General features: G+C 37.9%; 1 protein-coding gene across 6 annotated transcripts in view; it reads right to left on the bottom strand.

The window, feature by feature from the left end:
- SHPRH (SNF2 histone linker PHD RING helicase) overlaps positions 1-1,272 on the bottom strand; it is an 89,737-nt gene extending 88,465 nt beyond the window's left edge. For 5 of the 6 annotated variants that reach the window (XM_088023850.1, XM_028103269.2, XM_028103271.2 and 2 more), the window contains exon 1: positions 1,087-1,272. The gene's annotated coding sequence lies outside the window, so the exon portion shown is untranslated. Of the gene's footprint in view, positions 1-672; positions 871-1,086 lie in introns of those variants that run through there. The other variant, XM_028103270.2, reaches the window with a different exon arrangement.
- Between the last annotated feature and the right edge of the window lie 11,245 nt (positions 1,273-12,517).

The raw sequence follows: 12,517 nt of genomic DNA, 5'->3' as shown, positions 1-12,517 counted from the left end.
CTTTCAAAAGTAAACTATTTTATTCTCAACTGCTAGCTTATTGGCTAACTCCACCTGGGAAGCTCTAGGAAGGAAAGGTTATCCAATACAGGCACACTTCACTCACTGATGCTCAATAATACTCAGTTTCTAGCACGGTTTCTGATCATAAACCAATGAGCCTTTCTGGTGACAGTACAGATACTATGGATCATTTCTATTCATGGGAATTTCAAGTCTTGCTACCACCCAAGAAAATAATTTTAAATAGCTGTAGTGACTTTAAAAATGATTTATTTTGTTCAAAGAGTTAAGGTAATTTAAATACAAGTAGGAAAACATCAAACATCTAGTATTTCTACCTCCTGGGTCATGTAAAGTCACTTAGAAAAAAGGCACGAGCTTAATGGCCATTAATTAATAGTACTGTATCTGAAAGTGACAGTCAATCATCAAGTAACACGTCTTTGTTCATTAACCTAGTAACGACCACGGAGTCAAAATGTACAACGTACAAGGATGGTTTTGAGAACGAACGTAATCAATCTCACTCCAAAGGTAACTGAGAACTTTCAGACTAACTTGGAAGCCTCGTCTCCGCTTTACCACATTACAACCCCGCGCACCAAGAAGCTAGGCAGCTGCCCAAATCCAGCCTCCAGGGGCGTGTGTGTGACGAACGGGGATACCCACTCGGTTTTCTTCCGAAACTCAAAAGCGGTTCACGGAGTCAGAGCTGGGCTGTCAGCGCCAGATCGCTCCCAGCAGGCCGGGCAAACAAGCTACCCGCGAGGCCGAGGAGCGCGACGACAGTCCCTCGGACGCTCGATCTAAATAAACACCGCAGGCCCCAGCTCCCGGGAGAGAAGCACAGACTACTTTCCCACGGCCCTTTCTTCTCCCGGGGGGAGCCGTGGCGGTCCAGAGGCCCCCAAGTCTGGGATGGGAAAGGGTCGGGGAAACTCGCTCTGCCTCTCCCTCTCAGCCCTTTAGCTTCCTGGGCTCCAGAACAACCCAGTCTTCCCTCCTTGGGACATCCATCTCCGTGTGGAGACGTCTTCAGTCCCCGACCTCTGACCCCTGACCCTCCATCACCCAAGCGCCTACCTAGGCTGGTAATCCAAGCCTCCTGAGCCTCTCTGCACCAAGGTCCTGGGCTCTTCTAAAGGCCCCGCAGGTCCCGGGCACGTATCCGCCACCCACCGAACACCCGCCTGAGATGGGCACGCGCGCTTTATGCTGATTTGTGTTGGGGTTCCCGGGTGGCCCGGAAATCACAACTCCCAGCTGCCGAGTGCGCGCTGGAGCGTGGGGTCAAGGTGAACGCGCACGTCGGAGCGCCCCGCCCCCCTTTCCCGGCAATGGCTTCATAAGTCTCTTCTGCGCAAGTCCACACGGTTAAAGTCTATCGGAGGATACAGTTGGAATCTCGCGATAGCGCTGCCCCACGACATTAGGAGTACAGGATTGGCTGGAAGCTTTAAGGAGGAGGCGGGGGTCTAAGCAGATACTAGGTGTGGGCAGGGCTCCTTAGAAGGGGCGGAACTCCGCTTGAAGCAAGTGGTGGGAGTGGTTGGTGGTTTTAGTAAACAGGCGGAAGAGAGTTCTGCCGACGCACCCTTTTTATTACTTGAAAGCAGCAGCTAACTGGGTACGGATGAAGCTTCTCTCTCTCAGAAAAGTTATTTTTAAAAGACATTTCAGGGAAATGTGAGTAAACAGTTTAAGAGGAGAGAAGGAGGAGAGAAAAACTACATGTACTGTGCTGAGGCTGGCCTTCCAATATCTTTTTTTTTTTTTTCCTCGCCGAGAGGTAGCCTCTTTCTCATGAATGGAGAGAGTCCGTTTAGTTAACTTTGGGATAACTCTGAGAGGCTTCAGGGCCAAAAACTTGTCAAATGGCCCCCAGGAAACATCAGGCACTCAATGATTAATGAGTACCTAATAAGGATTCAGCATTATGCTGAAAAGGGGCTTCTCGGCTTGTGTGATCTCAGAAGCACGAAAGTAAGTTCTTGCCTAAGAGAACATCCGTTGTAGTTGCAGAGACAGTTCAAAGAGGTCCATATCCTAACCAATACAGAACTTCATCACAGACCTCTAAGCCTGAAAAAAGCCGTTTACATAAACTAAACCCCGTAAAATTTGGTGGAAATCAGTTATCTTATGCCAGGCTTCATGAGGCAAGTTTAAAAATAATACTAATGCTGGAGGAATGGGCAAGCAGAGTCCTTCAAGGGAGAACCGGTCATGTTACTAAGTACAAGAGGATGGACCCTTTCTTTTGGAAGTGCAATTTGAAAAGCCTTTAAATGTATATCGAGCTGTAAAAGGTTATCTTTGATAGTTCATGTCACTTCTTACCATTGGAGCAGAGAATTAAGCTCATAGTTTGAGTCCAGCTGGTGCCAGGCAAAAATATTAAAAATAAACACAGCATCGTTAAATCTTCCTTCACCTTAATTGGGGTAATTAATCTCTATAGACATAATTATTGTTAGCCTATGCAAAATAGTAAACTACAGATGCAGTTGTAAGTGTGCAGAGATGCAATTTCAACTACAGAGATGGAATTCCGTATACTCTGACTCTGTACTTAACAGTACTTCCTCTTGAATATTCCAATGGTGTGTTCAGTCCTATATTTGCAGAGTGAGTGCCCTGTATATTCTTTGGAAAATTTCTCTATGGAGTAGTGTGTTTCAATGTTAGAATAACTAGAGCTAATTTTAGAAAACATGGTTCATTTTTGCACCTAAGCTCTCTGGAAGCTCCCAGCTGTGAAACACCTGTTAGCCCCTGACAAAACTGAGTTCATCCATCTATTAGATCCTAATGATCTAATACCATCTCACAAGTATAACCAAGATATAAACTAATAAGTGAACCACCCAGTGTTCATAGAGTTCAACTGCTTCCTCTTAAAACTATAAATGTGATGAGAGTCAGACCACTTGTTCCCGATGGTCTCACTAGGCCAAAGCTATACATTCAGTTCCTTTCGGGAAAAGTAGCTTTATTATAGCCGCACCCTAACTCAAGTCATCTTTTTGGAAATGAAGAAGTTGTTGTTAAGGAGGAGGACTGGTTGAGAGCGAATAGGTGAATTAATGCAAATTTAACTCCCTTTCTGGGTAGAAACAGGATAACATGATAAATGAGTAGAACTTTCTGCTTTGCAAAGCCCTTTCATGTTCATTTTTTTATTTGATTCTTAAAATGATAATGTGAGATATTTAAAATTCTCATTTTACAGAATAGGACTCTTAGAGTCAGAGAAATTTGATGATTTGCCACTGTTTAGCTCTGAGAGACAAGAGGACATAGAACTCCTCTTGACTACTCTGTTTAGGCTGTTGCCTCTTATTACTAAGTCATATATTTGTCTATCAAATAAAAATAAGCAATTTGTCACCAAACTTCCTAGGTTGGCATGGGAAAAATGAAGGCAGAACGTTTGTAATTATTTGGTGATACAGGGCTGTGTATATCGACAATAAGGATCAGTCAGGTCCAGGACTGTTTTTTCCTTTAATAGAACATTGATAAAATTGCTTGAGAAGTTTAGTCCATATTCTACTTACTTTTTGCTCTCTAAAAGTGAAAATGATGGCCACTCAGTATGACTGAGGCTTGCCAAAGATGACTCTTTGTTGCCATTTCCTCTACTACCAACCTGTTCTGGGACTGCTTTTTCTCCTCCTGACAAAAATGAAAGGGTAAAGTCATTATTCCAGAGTGAATTGCAATGCCCAAAGCCATTGTTAAAATGTGTGTAGTTTTAACAGAGAGTGGAAGAAAGAAACACAGTCTTAACAAAATTGGTGCTGGCAGGGGTGATCAGCTGCACATGAGGGAGTGATGCCAATTGGTATCAAAGGGATTGGGCATGTTTTGCTGTAGCATGAGTAGGATATGTTGAGGGGCAGGAGGTGTGTGACCCAAACACAAATCTTCATGGATTTTCCTCAGGATAGCTGTGGATAGGTTTAATTATTTAATTTTCAATTTAATTTTTCCATGATGATTTGCAGGTTTCTCCTGCTGCAAACTCAACCTGAAAACTGAAAATTCAAGCTGTGTCCCTTCTGCCTCAAGTAAGGCAAAATTTATAATTGGTACACAAAATGCTGCATTGGACATGAACTTATGACATAAGGAGAAGGTAATTCACCATTTCTTTCTAAGTATTTGTTTTGGTTGTTAATAAAGCAATACTTATAAACTAGGTAAAAACAAGGAGAAGGTTGAAGCTGAGTCTGTTGGGTAAGGAAAGGTGTGAGAGTGTATTTAGTGTTTCTCAGTGAAAATGACATAATCCGTATCATTAGTCCCTTTCCCAGCCCCTCCCATTCTCCATTCCCAATTGTTACTTTTTTCTAAGTTTTTTTTCCAGCCAGTTTTGTCAATGTGGCCTGTAGGCATTGAGCAACAGGAATATTGTAGCTGATTCTATTGATGTTTATGACTTAAGTAATATTTATTATGCAGTTTTAAAAAATACAAATTCAATGTTTTTTGAATATTTCAAGGGTTACTATTTTTTTAAAGATTTTATTTATTCATGAGAGACAGAGAGAGAAAGAGAGAGAAGCAGAGGGAGAAGCAGGCTCCCCGCTGAGCAGGGAGCCCGATGCGGGACTCGATCCCAGGACCCTGGGATCATGACCTGAGCCGAAGGCAGACGCTTAACCATCTGAGCCACCCAGGCGCCCTCAAGGGTTACTATTATATGTCATTGTAAAATACAAAAGTAGTTATGAAACACTTTCAGAATGAATCTAAAATCTCAAGCTTGGTCATAGTATAGTTAACATAAAGTGATACTTGCCAGAGGATAAAGAATCTTTCCAAAGCTTCCATCCACTAGAAGGGTAGCACCATGCTCAAATGTTAGCACTGGTGTATTGTTTAGGTCAGTTCTTGAAACAATGGCAAAAGTAGTCTGAGTACCATCTCCTTTAAATTCTGTTAAAGTTTTGAGTCCCTCTTTGAGCCCTTAAATAAACTTAAATACTTAAAACCTTAAATACTCCACAGTAATAGCATATAATGATCAATCATGTCCACGTGCCATAATACCCCTATTTTGACTATTTGCTCCTGAGAATTAATTTTTAAACAACAAACCCAACTATCTAACCATCTCATTCTAGTGAAACCAATTTAAAGAGAGATGTTTGGGAACCACTTGAGCAGATAATCTCCAACATATGACCTGATTCCTGGATGGTTAAAAAGCAAGCTCATATAAACCAAACCCTTAGTTGCTATAGCCATGATGTTGTAAACTAGGACTCCAATCCCAGAAACCTATATCATACCTTAGAAATACCAAAATTACTTTTACAAAACTTAACTCTCAATGAATTACAAACCTAAATGCAAAATGCAAAATTATAACACCCCTAGAAAATAACATAGGAGAAAACCTAGATGATCCTGGGTATGGTGATAACTTTTTAGATACTACACCAAAGGCATGTACATGAAACAAGTAATTGATAAGCTGAACTTCATTAAAAATAAAATCTTCTGCTTTGCAAAAGACAGTATCAAGAGAATTAGAAGACAGGCCACAATCTGGGAAAACATATTTGCAAAAGACCCATCTGATAAAGGACTGTAACAATAATAATTAAGACACGAGATAAAAAAGATGTAAGATGATATAAAAAATGGTGGGGAAGTAAAACTGTAGAGCTCTAGAATGTGATTTGGAATGTGATAGCTATAAGTTGTTATAGCTGTGTAAGCCTCATGGTAACCACAGAGTGAAAACCTATAGTAGAAACACAAGAGATAAGGAGATCACTGAAGAAAGTCATCAAATCTCAAAGGAAGAAAGCTTTTAACAAAATGGCCATAAGTACATAGATATCAATAATTACTTTAATGAAAATGAACTAAATTCTCCAATCAAAAGACAGAGTGGCTGAATGGGTAAAAGCACAAGACTCATCTATATGCTGCCTACAACAGACTCACTTCAGATGTAAGGACACACGCAGACTAAAAGTGAAGGGGTGGAAAAAGATATTGTTTGCAAATGGAAACCAAGAAAATTGGGGTAGCTATACTGGGGTAGCAGACAAAATAGACTTTAAAACAAAAACTGTATTAAGAGGCAAAGAAGGGCATTACATAATGATTAAAGAGGTCAATCCAGTAAGAGGATATAACATTTATAAATATTTATGCACCCAACAGAGGAACACCTAAATATGGAAAGCAAATATTAACAGACCTAAAGGGAGAAATAGCAGTAAAATAATAGCAGGGAACTTTAATATCCCACTTACATCAATGAATAGATCATCTAGACAGAAAATCAATAAGAAAATATTGGCCTTAAATGACCTATTATACCAGATGAACTTAACAGATATATACAGGAACATTCCATCCACAAATAACAAAATACACATTCTTCTCAAGTGCTAATGGAACATTCTCCAGGACAGATCACATATTAGGCCACAAAAGAAGTCTTAATAAATTTAAGAAGATTGAAATCATATCAAGCATCTTTAAAAAGAAAAGATTTTATTTATTTATTTGACTCAGCAAGAGAGAGTGAGAGAGAGAGTGCATAAGCAGGGGGAGTAGAAGATAGAGAGGGAGAAACATCCTCCCCACTGAGCAGGGAGCCTAACATGGGGCTCGGACCTGGGACCCTGAGATCATGACCCAAGCTGAAGGCAGACGCTTAACTGACTGGTCAGGTGCCCCTCAAGCATCTTTTTTGACCACAATAGTATAAGAGAAGAAAACTGAAAAATTAAAATATATGTGGAGGTTAAACAACATGCTACTTACAGCCAATGGTTCAAAGAAGAAATCAAAAGAGAAATAAAAAAATATCTTGAGACAAATGACAATGGAAATACAACAAATAAGAATTTATAGGATACAGCAGAAGCAGTTCCAAAAGGGAAGTTCATAGCAATAAGTGCCTGTATTAAGAAACAAGAAAAATCTCAAACAACCTGATAATAATATATACTACTACTACTAATATAATAAACATATAATTATATGTTCTCAATAGATGCAGAAAAGGCATTTGGTGAAGTTTAACATCCATTTATTATTAAAGCTTTCAAGGAAATAAATACAGAAGAAACTTACCTCAACACAAAAAAGGCCATCTGAAAAAAAAAAACCCACAGTTAACACCATATTTAATGGGGAAAAAACTAAAAGATTTCCCTTGAGAATCCAGCACAAAGCAAGAATACCCACTCTCACCACTTCTATTTAACATAGTATTGAAAATTCTAGCCAGAGCAGTGAGACAAGAAAAGAGAAATAAAAGGCATCCAAATTGGAAAGGAAGAAATAAAATGATCTGTTAACAGATGTATGATCATATATGTAGAAAACCCTAAAAACTCAACAACAAAAACTTAGAATAAATTAATTTAGTAAAGTTGAGGGATATAAAATCAATATCAAAAATCAGTCACATTTCTATACACAAAACAAGAAACCATCCAAAAAGGAAATCAAGGAAACAATCCCATTCACAATAGCAACACAAAGAATAAAATACTTAGAATAAACTTAACCAAGAAGGGAAACGCCTTGTACACTGAAAAGTATGAAACACTGATGAAGGAATTTAAAGAAGACACAAATAAATGAAAGACATTATATGTTCATCGATTGAACATTGTTAAAGTGTCCATTCTATCCAAAGCCATCTATAGATTCAGTGTAATCCCTATCAAAATCCCAATGGCATTCTTTACAGAAATAGAAAAAACAATCCTAAATTAATATGGGACCACAAAAGACCCTGAATAGCTAAAGCAATCCTGAACAAGAAAAACAAAGCTGGTGACATCACACTTCCTGGTTTCAAAATATATTACAAAGATATGTCAAAACAATATGTTACTGGCATAAAAAAGACATATAGATCAATGTAACAGAATAGAGAGCCCAGAAATAAATCTGTACATCTATGGTCAACTGATCTTTGACAAGCATACTAAGAACACATAATGAGGAAAAGATACTTTCTCCAATAAATGGTTTTGGACCACATGGAAAAGGATGATACTGGACCCTTCTCTCACACCATATACAAAAAAAATCGACTAGAAATGGATTAAAGAATTAAAAAGAAGACCTGAAATCCTAAAGGAGAACACAGGTAGCAACCTCTTCGACCTCAGCCGCAGCAACTTCTTCCTAGAAACATCGCCAAAGGCACGGGAAGCCAGGGCAAAAATGAACTATTGGGATTTCATCAAGATAAAAAGCTTTTGCACAGCAAAAGAAACAGTCCACAAAACCAAAAGACAACCGACAGAATGGGAGAAAATATTTGCAAATGACATATCAGATAAAGGGCTAGTATCCAAAATCTATAAGAACTTACCAAACTCAACACCCAAAGAACAAATAATCCAATCAAGAAATGGGCAGAAGACATGAACAGACATTTTTCCAAAGAAGACATCCAAATGGCCAACAGACACATGAAAAAGTGCTCAACATTGCTCGGTATCAGGGAAATCCAAATCAAAACCTCAATGAGATACCACCTCACACCTGTCAGAATGGCTAAAATTAACAAGTCGGGAAACTACAGATGTTGGCGGGGATGTGGAGAAAGGAGAACCCTCCTACACTGTTGGTGGGAATGCAAGCTGGTGCAGCCACTCTGGAAAACAGTATGGAGGTTCCTCAAACAGTTGAAAATAAAGCTACCATATGACCCAGCAATTGCACTACTGGGTATTTACCCCAAAGATACAAATGTAGGGATCCGAATGGGTATGTGCACCCCAATGTTTATAGCAGCAATGTCCACAATAGCCAAACTGTGGAAAGAGCCAAGATGTCCATCGGCAGATGAATGGATAAAGAAGAGGTGGTATATATACACAATGGAATATTATGCAGCCATCAAAAGGAATGAGATCTTGCCATTTGCAACGACGTGGATGGAACTGGAGGGTGTTATGCTGAGTGAAATAAGTCAATCAGAGAAAGACATGTATCATATGACCTCACTGATATGAGGAATTCTTAATCTCAGGAACAAACTGAGTGTTACTGGAGTGGTCGGGGGTGGGAGGGATGGGGTGGCTGGGTGCTAGACATTGGGTAGGGTATGTGCTACGGTGAGCGCTGTGAATTGTGCAAGACTGTTGAATCACAGATCTGTACTTCTGAAACAAATAATGTAACATATTTTAAGAAAAAAGATAAAGAAGAAGATAGCAGGAGAGGAAGAATGAAGGGGAGTAAGTGAGAGGGGGAGATGAACCATGAGAGATGATGGACTCTGAAAAACAAACTGAGGGTTCTAGAAGGGAGGAGGGTAGGGGGATGGGTTAGCCTGGTGATGGGTATTAAAGAGGGCACATTCTGCATGGAGCACTGGGTGTTATGAACAAACAATGAATCATGGAACACTACATCAAAAACAAATGATGTAATATATGGTGATTAACATAACAATAAAAAAATTAAAAAAAATAAATAAATAAAAAGAAGACCTGAAACTGAAAGACTACTAGATAAAAACATAGGGAAAATTTTTGTTGGCATTGGTCTGGGCAATGATTTTTTTGAACATGACACCAAAAGCACAGGTAACAAAAGCATAATAGACAAGTGGGATTGCATCAAACTAAAAAGTTTCTGCGCAGCAAAGGAAATAATCAAAAGTGGAAAAGAAACATACACAATAGGAGACAATATTTACAGACCATAAATCTGGTAAGAGATTAATATCCAAAATATATAAAGAACTCAAACAGCTCAACGGCAAAAAACCCAAATAACCCAATTCAAAATGGACTAAGGACTTGAATAGCTATTTCTCAAGAGGACATACAAATAGCCAACAGGTATATGAAAAAGTGCTCAGCATCACTAATCATCAGATTAATAAAAATCAAACCCACAATGAAATATTATCTTACACATGTTAGAATGGTTATTATCAAAAAGATAAAAGATAATAAGTGTTTGCAAGGATATGGAGAAAAATGAACCCTGGTACAGTTGATGGGAATGTAAATTAGTACAACCATTATGGAAAATGGTATGGTGGTTGCTCAAAAAATTCAAAATAGAACTACTGTATGATCCAGCAATACTATTTCTAGGTATATATCCAAAAGAAATTAAACCAGTATCTCAAAGAGATACCTGTATCCCTACATTCATTGCACAATTATGCACAATATCTGATATATGAAAACAACGTAAGTGTGTGCGTGTATACACAGCCTTAAAACAGAAGAAGATTTTGCCATTTGCAATAACATGGGTGAACCTGGAAGATATTATGGTAAGTGAAATAAGCCAGACACAGACAAATACTGTATGATCTTACTTATAAATGGAATCTAAAATATTTGAACTCATAAAAGCAGAGAGTAGAAAGGTGTTTTCCAGGGCGCCTGGGTGGCTCAGTTGTTTTAAGTGACTGCCTTCGGCTCAGGTCATGATCCTGGAGTCCCGGGATCGAGTCCCGCATTGGGCTCCCTGCTCAGTGGGGAGTCTGCTTCTCCCTCTGACTCTCCCCCCTCTCATGCCTCTCTCTATCATTATCTCTCTCAATAAATTAAAAAAATCTTAAAAAAAAAGAAAGGTGTTTTCCAGGAGTGAGAAATGGGACAAATGGGGAGATGTTCAAAGAGTTTACAGATTCAGTTGTGCAGGATGAATAAGTTCTGGAAATCTAATGTACAGTATGGCGATTATAATGAATAATGTATTGTATACTTCAAGTTTGCTAAGAGAGTTGATCTCAAGTGTCCTCACTATCAAAAATATAGTAACTGTGTAACTACACTAATTAACTTGATTATAGTAATCATTTCACAATGTATATGTATATTAAATCATCAGGATGTACACCTTAAATATATATATTATATTTGTCAATATCTCAATAAAACTGAAGAAAAAGAGTGATCATTGAAAAATTTTAACAATTTGAACTGACCTTAATAAAAAATGATTCATTTGTAGTCAAATAGGTATTATATATTTCATTGTATTTTGATCCTTTGAAAGATGATTATCTATGTAGAAGAAATTTTTAGCCAAACAATATAACAATAGCTATCTATAATGCATTGCCTGCCCCTAATATTTTGAACAAAGGGCTGTTTTCTATGTTTTACTTGACAAAGGGGTGGGAGGTAGTATTTTTCCTGTTTTGACCAGAAACCAATGAAGGAGTCCTATTGCTTCAGTGCCTATTTTCTCCTGTGCAGAATATTTCTTTAGTTTCTTTCCAGATGAGTGTGATATATTAAAATCAAACTGAAAAGTACAAGTTTTCTATCTTTAATGAGGGTAATTCATAATGGATGTGTTGGCAGAAATGAAATATTTAATCAGGTATTTAAAATAAATTTAAATCATCAATGTTTATTGCCCTGATTACAAAAGAGGCATCGTCTTATGTAAAATAGAATATTTATGAATGTGTGTTTTCAATCATTTTGAATACAGATATGCATAGAAAACTCTTCAGGTTTATTGAAGTTCCTCTACTCTAAAGGACCAGTTTTAGTTAAGTTTTTCATCATCCTCATCCTTTTTATGCTGCACACTTAAAGGAGATATAACGGAATATTTCTGTAGTGACTTCTGGCTGTACAATCATTAGAAAATTCAAAATGTTGAAATGAATAATGGGAAAAAACTAGGTTTGTAGATGTAAATAAACCTTGCTTCTAGATTCCGTGTACCATATGCTTTATTTTCTAATTAGAAATAAATGTAACTACATGGAAGGAACATAAAATGTTTTATTGCTGTTATCTCTTATGGGTCCCATTGCTGTTTCAGAGTGTTTAAAAAAACACTAAAATCACTTGTGGCAGTTACCACAATGTCAATCTCGACAGGTTTTCTAACTTAGTCTGAACTCCTTATAATTTACTATCCTTCTATTTCTTGTAGAAACATGAGTGCCTTCCTACTGTGGGATCAAGTCTTAGGAAAATTGTCATCACCCATACTTTGAAGGAAAATTCTGTGGCTTGGTAGAGACCCTGCTTGAAAGTTATGAGAAGCTTTGCTGGTTTGGATGAGGTTTCAAATAATCCACAGAAAATGTCAGAATAGAGGCCAATCTCTGTACAGTGTTGACTTCTTTGCCATCTTATTGCTAATACAATGTGAAGGAAAATTTATGAGGTCCTTGAGGCAGATGTATCCTGCTCAGACACAGTTGGAAAAATAGTAATGTGAGAATAATTTAAAGGGTACAGAAATCACCACCCCCAAACCCGACTCCTCCATGTCTAAAATATCTTCTCATATCTGCCTTGGTTCTTGAAAGTATATAATTCAATATTTATTTCTTTGGATAATGATACCACATATGCAGGAATCCTTTTTTTAAAAAAAACTACATATGATAAATTCTGCTTAGTGAAAATCTTACAAAACTGTGTGAGGGTAATTAATGAGGGTTTTTAACAAATTTTGGGGAATATAAAGTTGAATGAGGTAGAATCCTTGCCAATTTTCTCACTGTCTAGTAAGAAAAGAT

Source organism: Eumetopias jubatus, unplaced genomic scaffold (assembly GCF_037043125.1).
Source record: "Eumetopias jubatus isolate StellerSeaLion01/CBP00866 unplaced genomic scaffold, mEumJub1_p1.0 scaffold_6, whole genome shotgun sequence".
In the NCBI taxonomy this organism is placed as follows: Eukaryota; Metazoa; Chordata; class Mammalia; order Carnivora; family Otariidae; genus Eumetopias; species Eumetopias jubatus.
The sequence above is the reverse complement of the archived record's forward strand: the minus strand, read 5'-3'. Positions and strand labels throughout refer to the sequence as shown.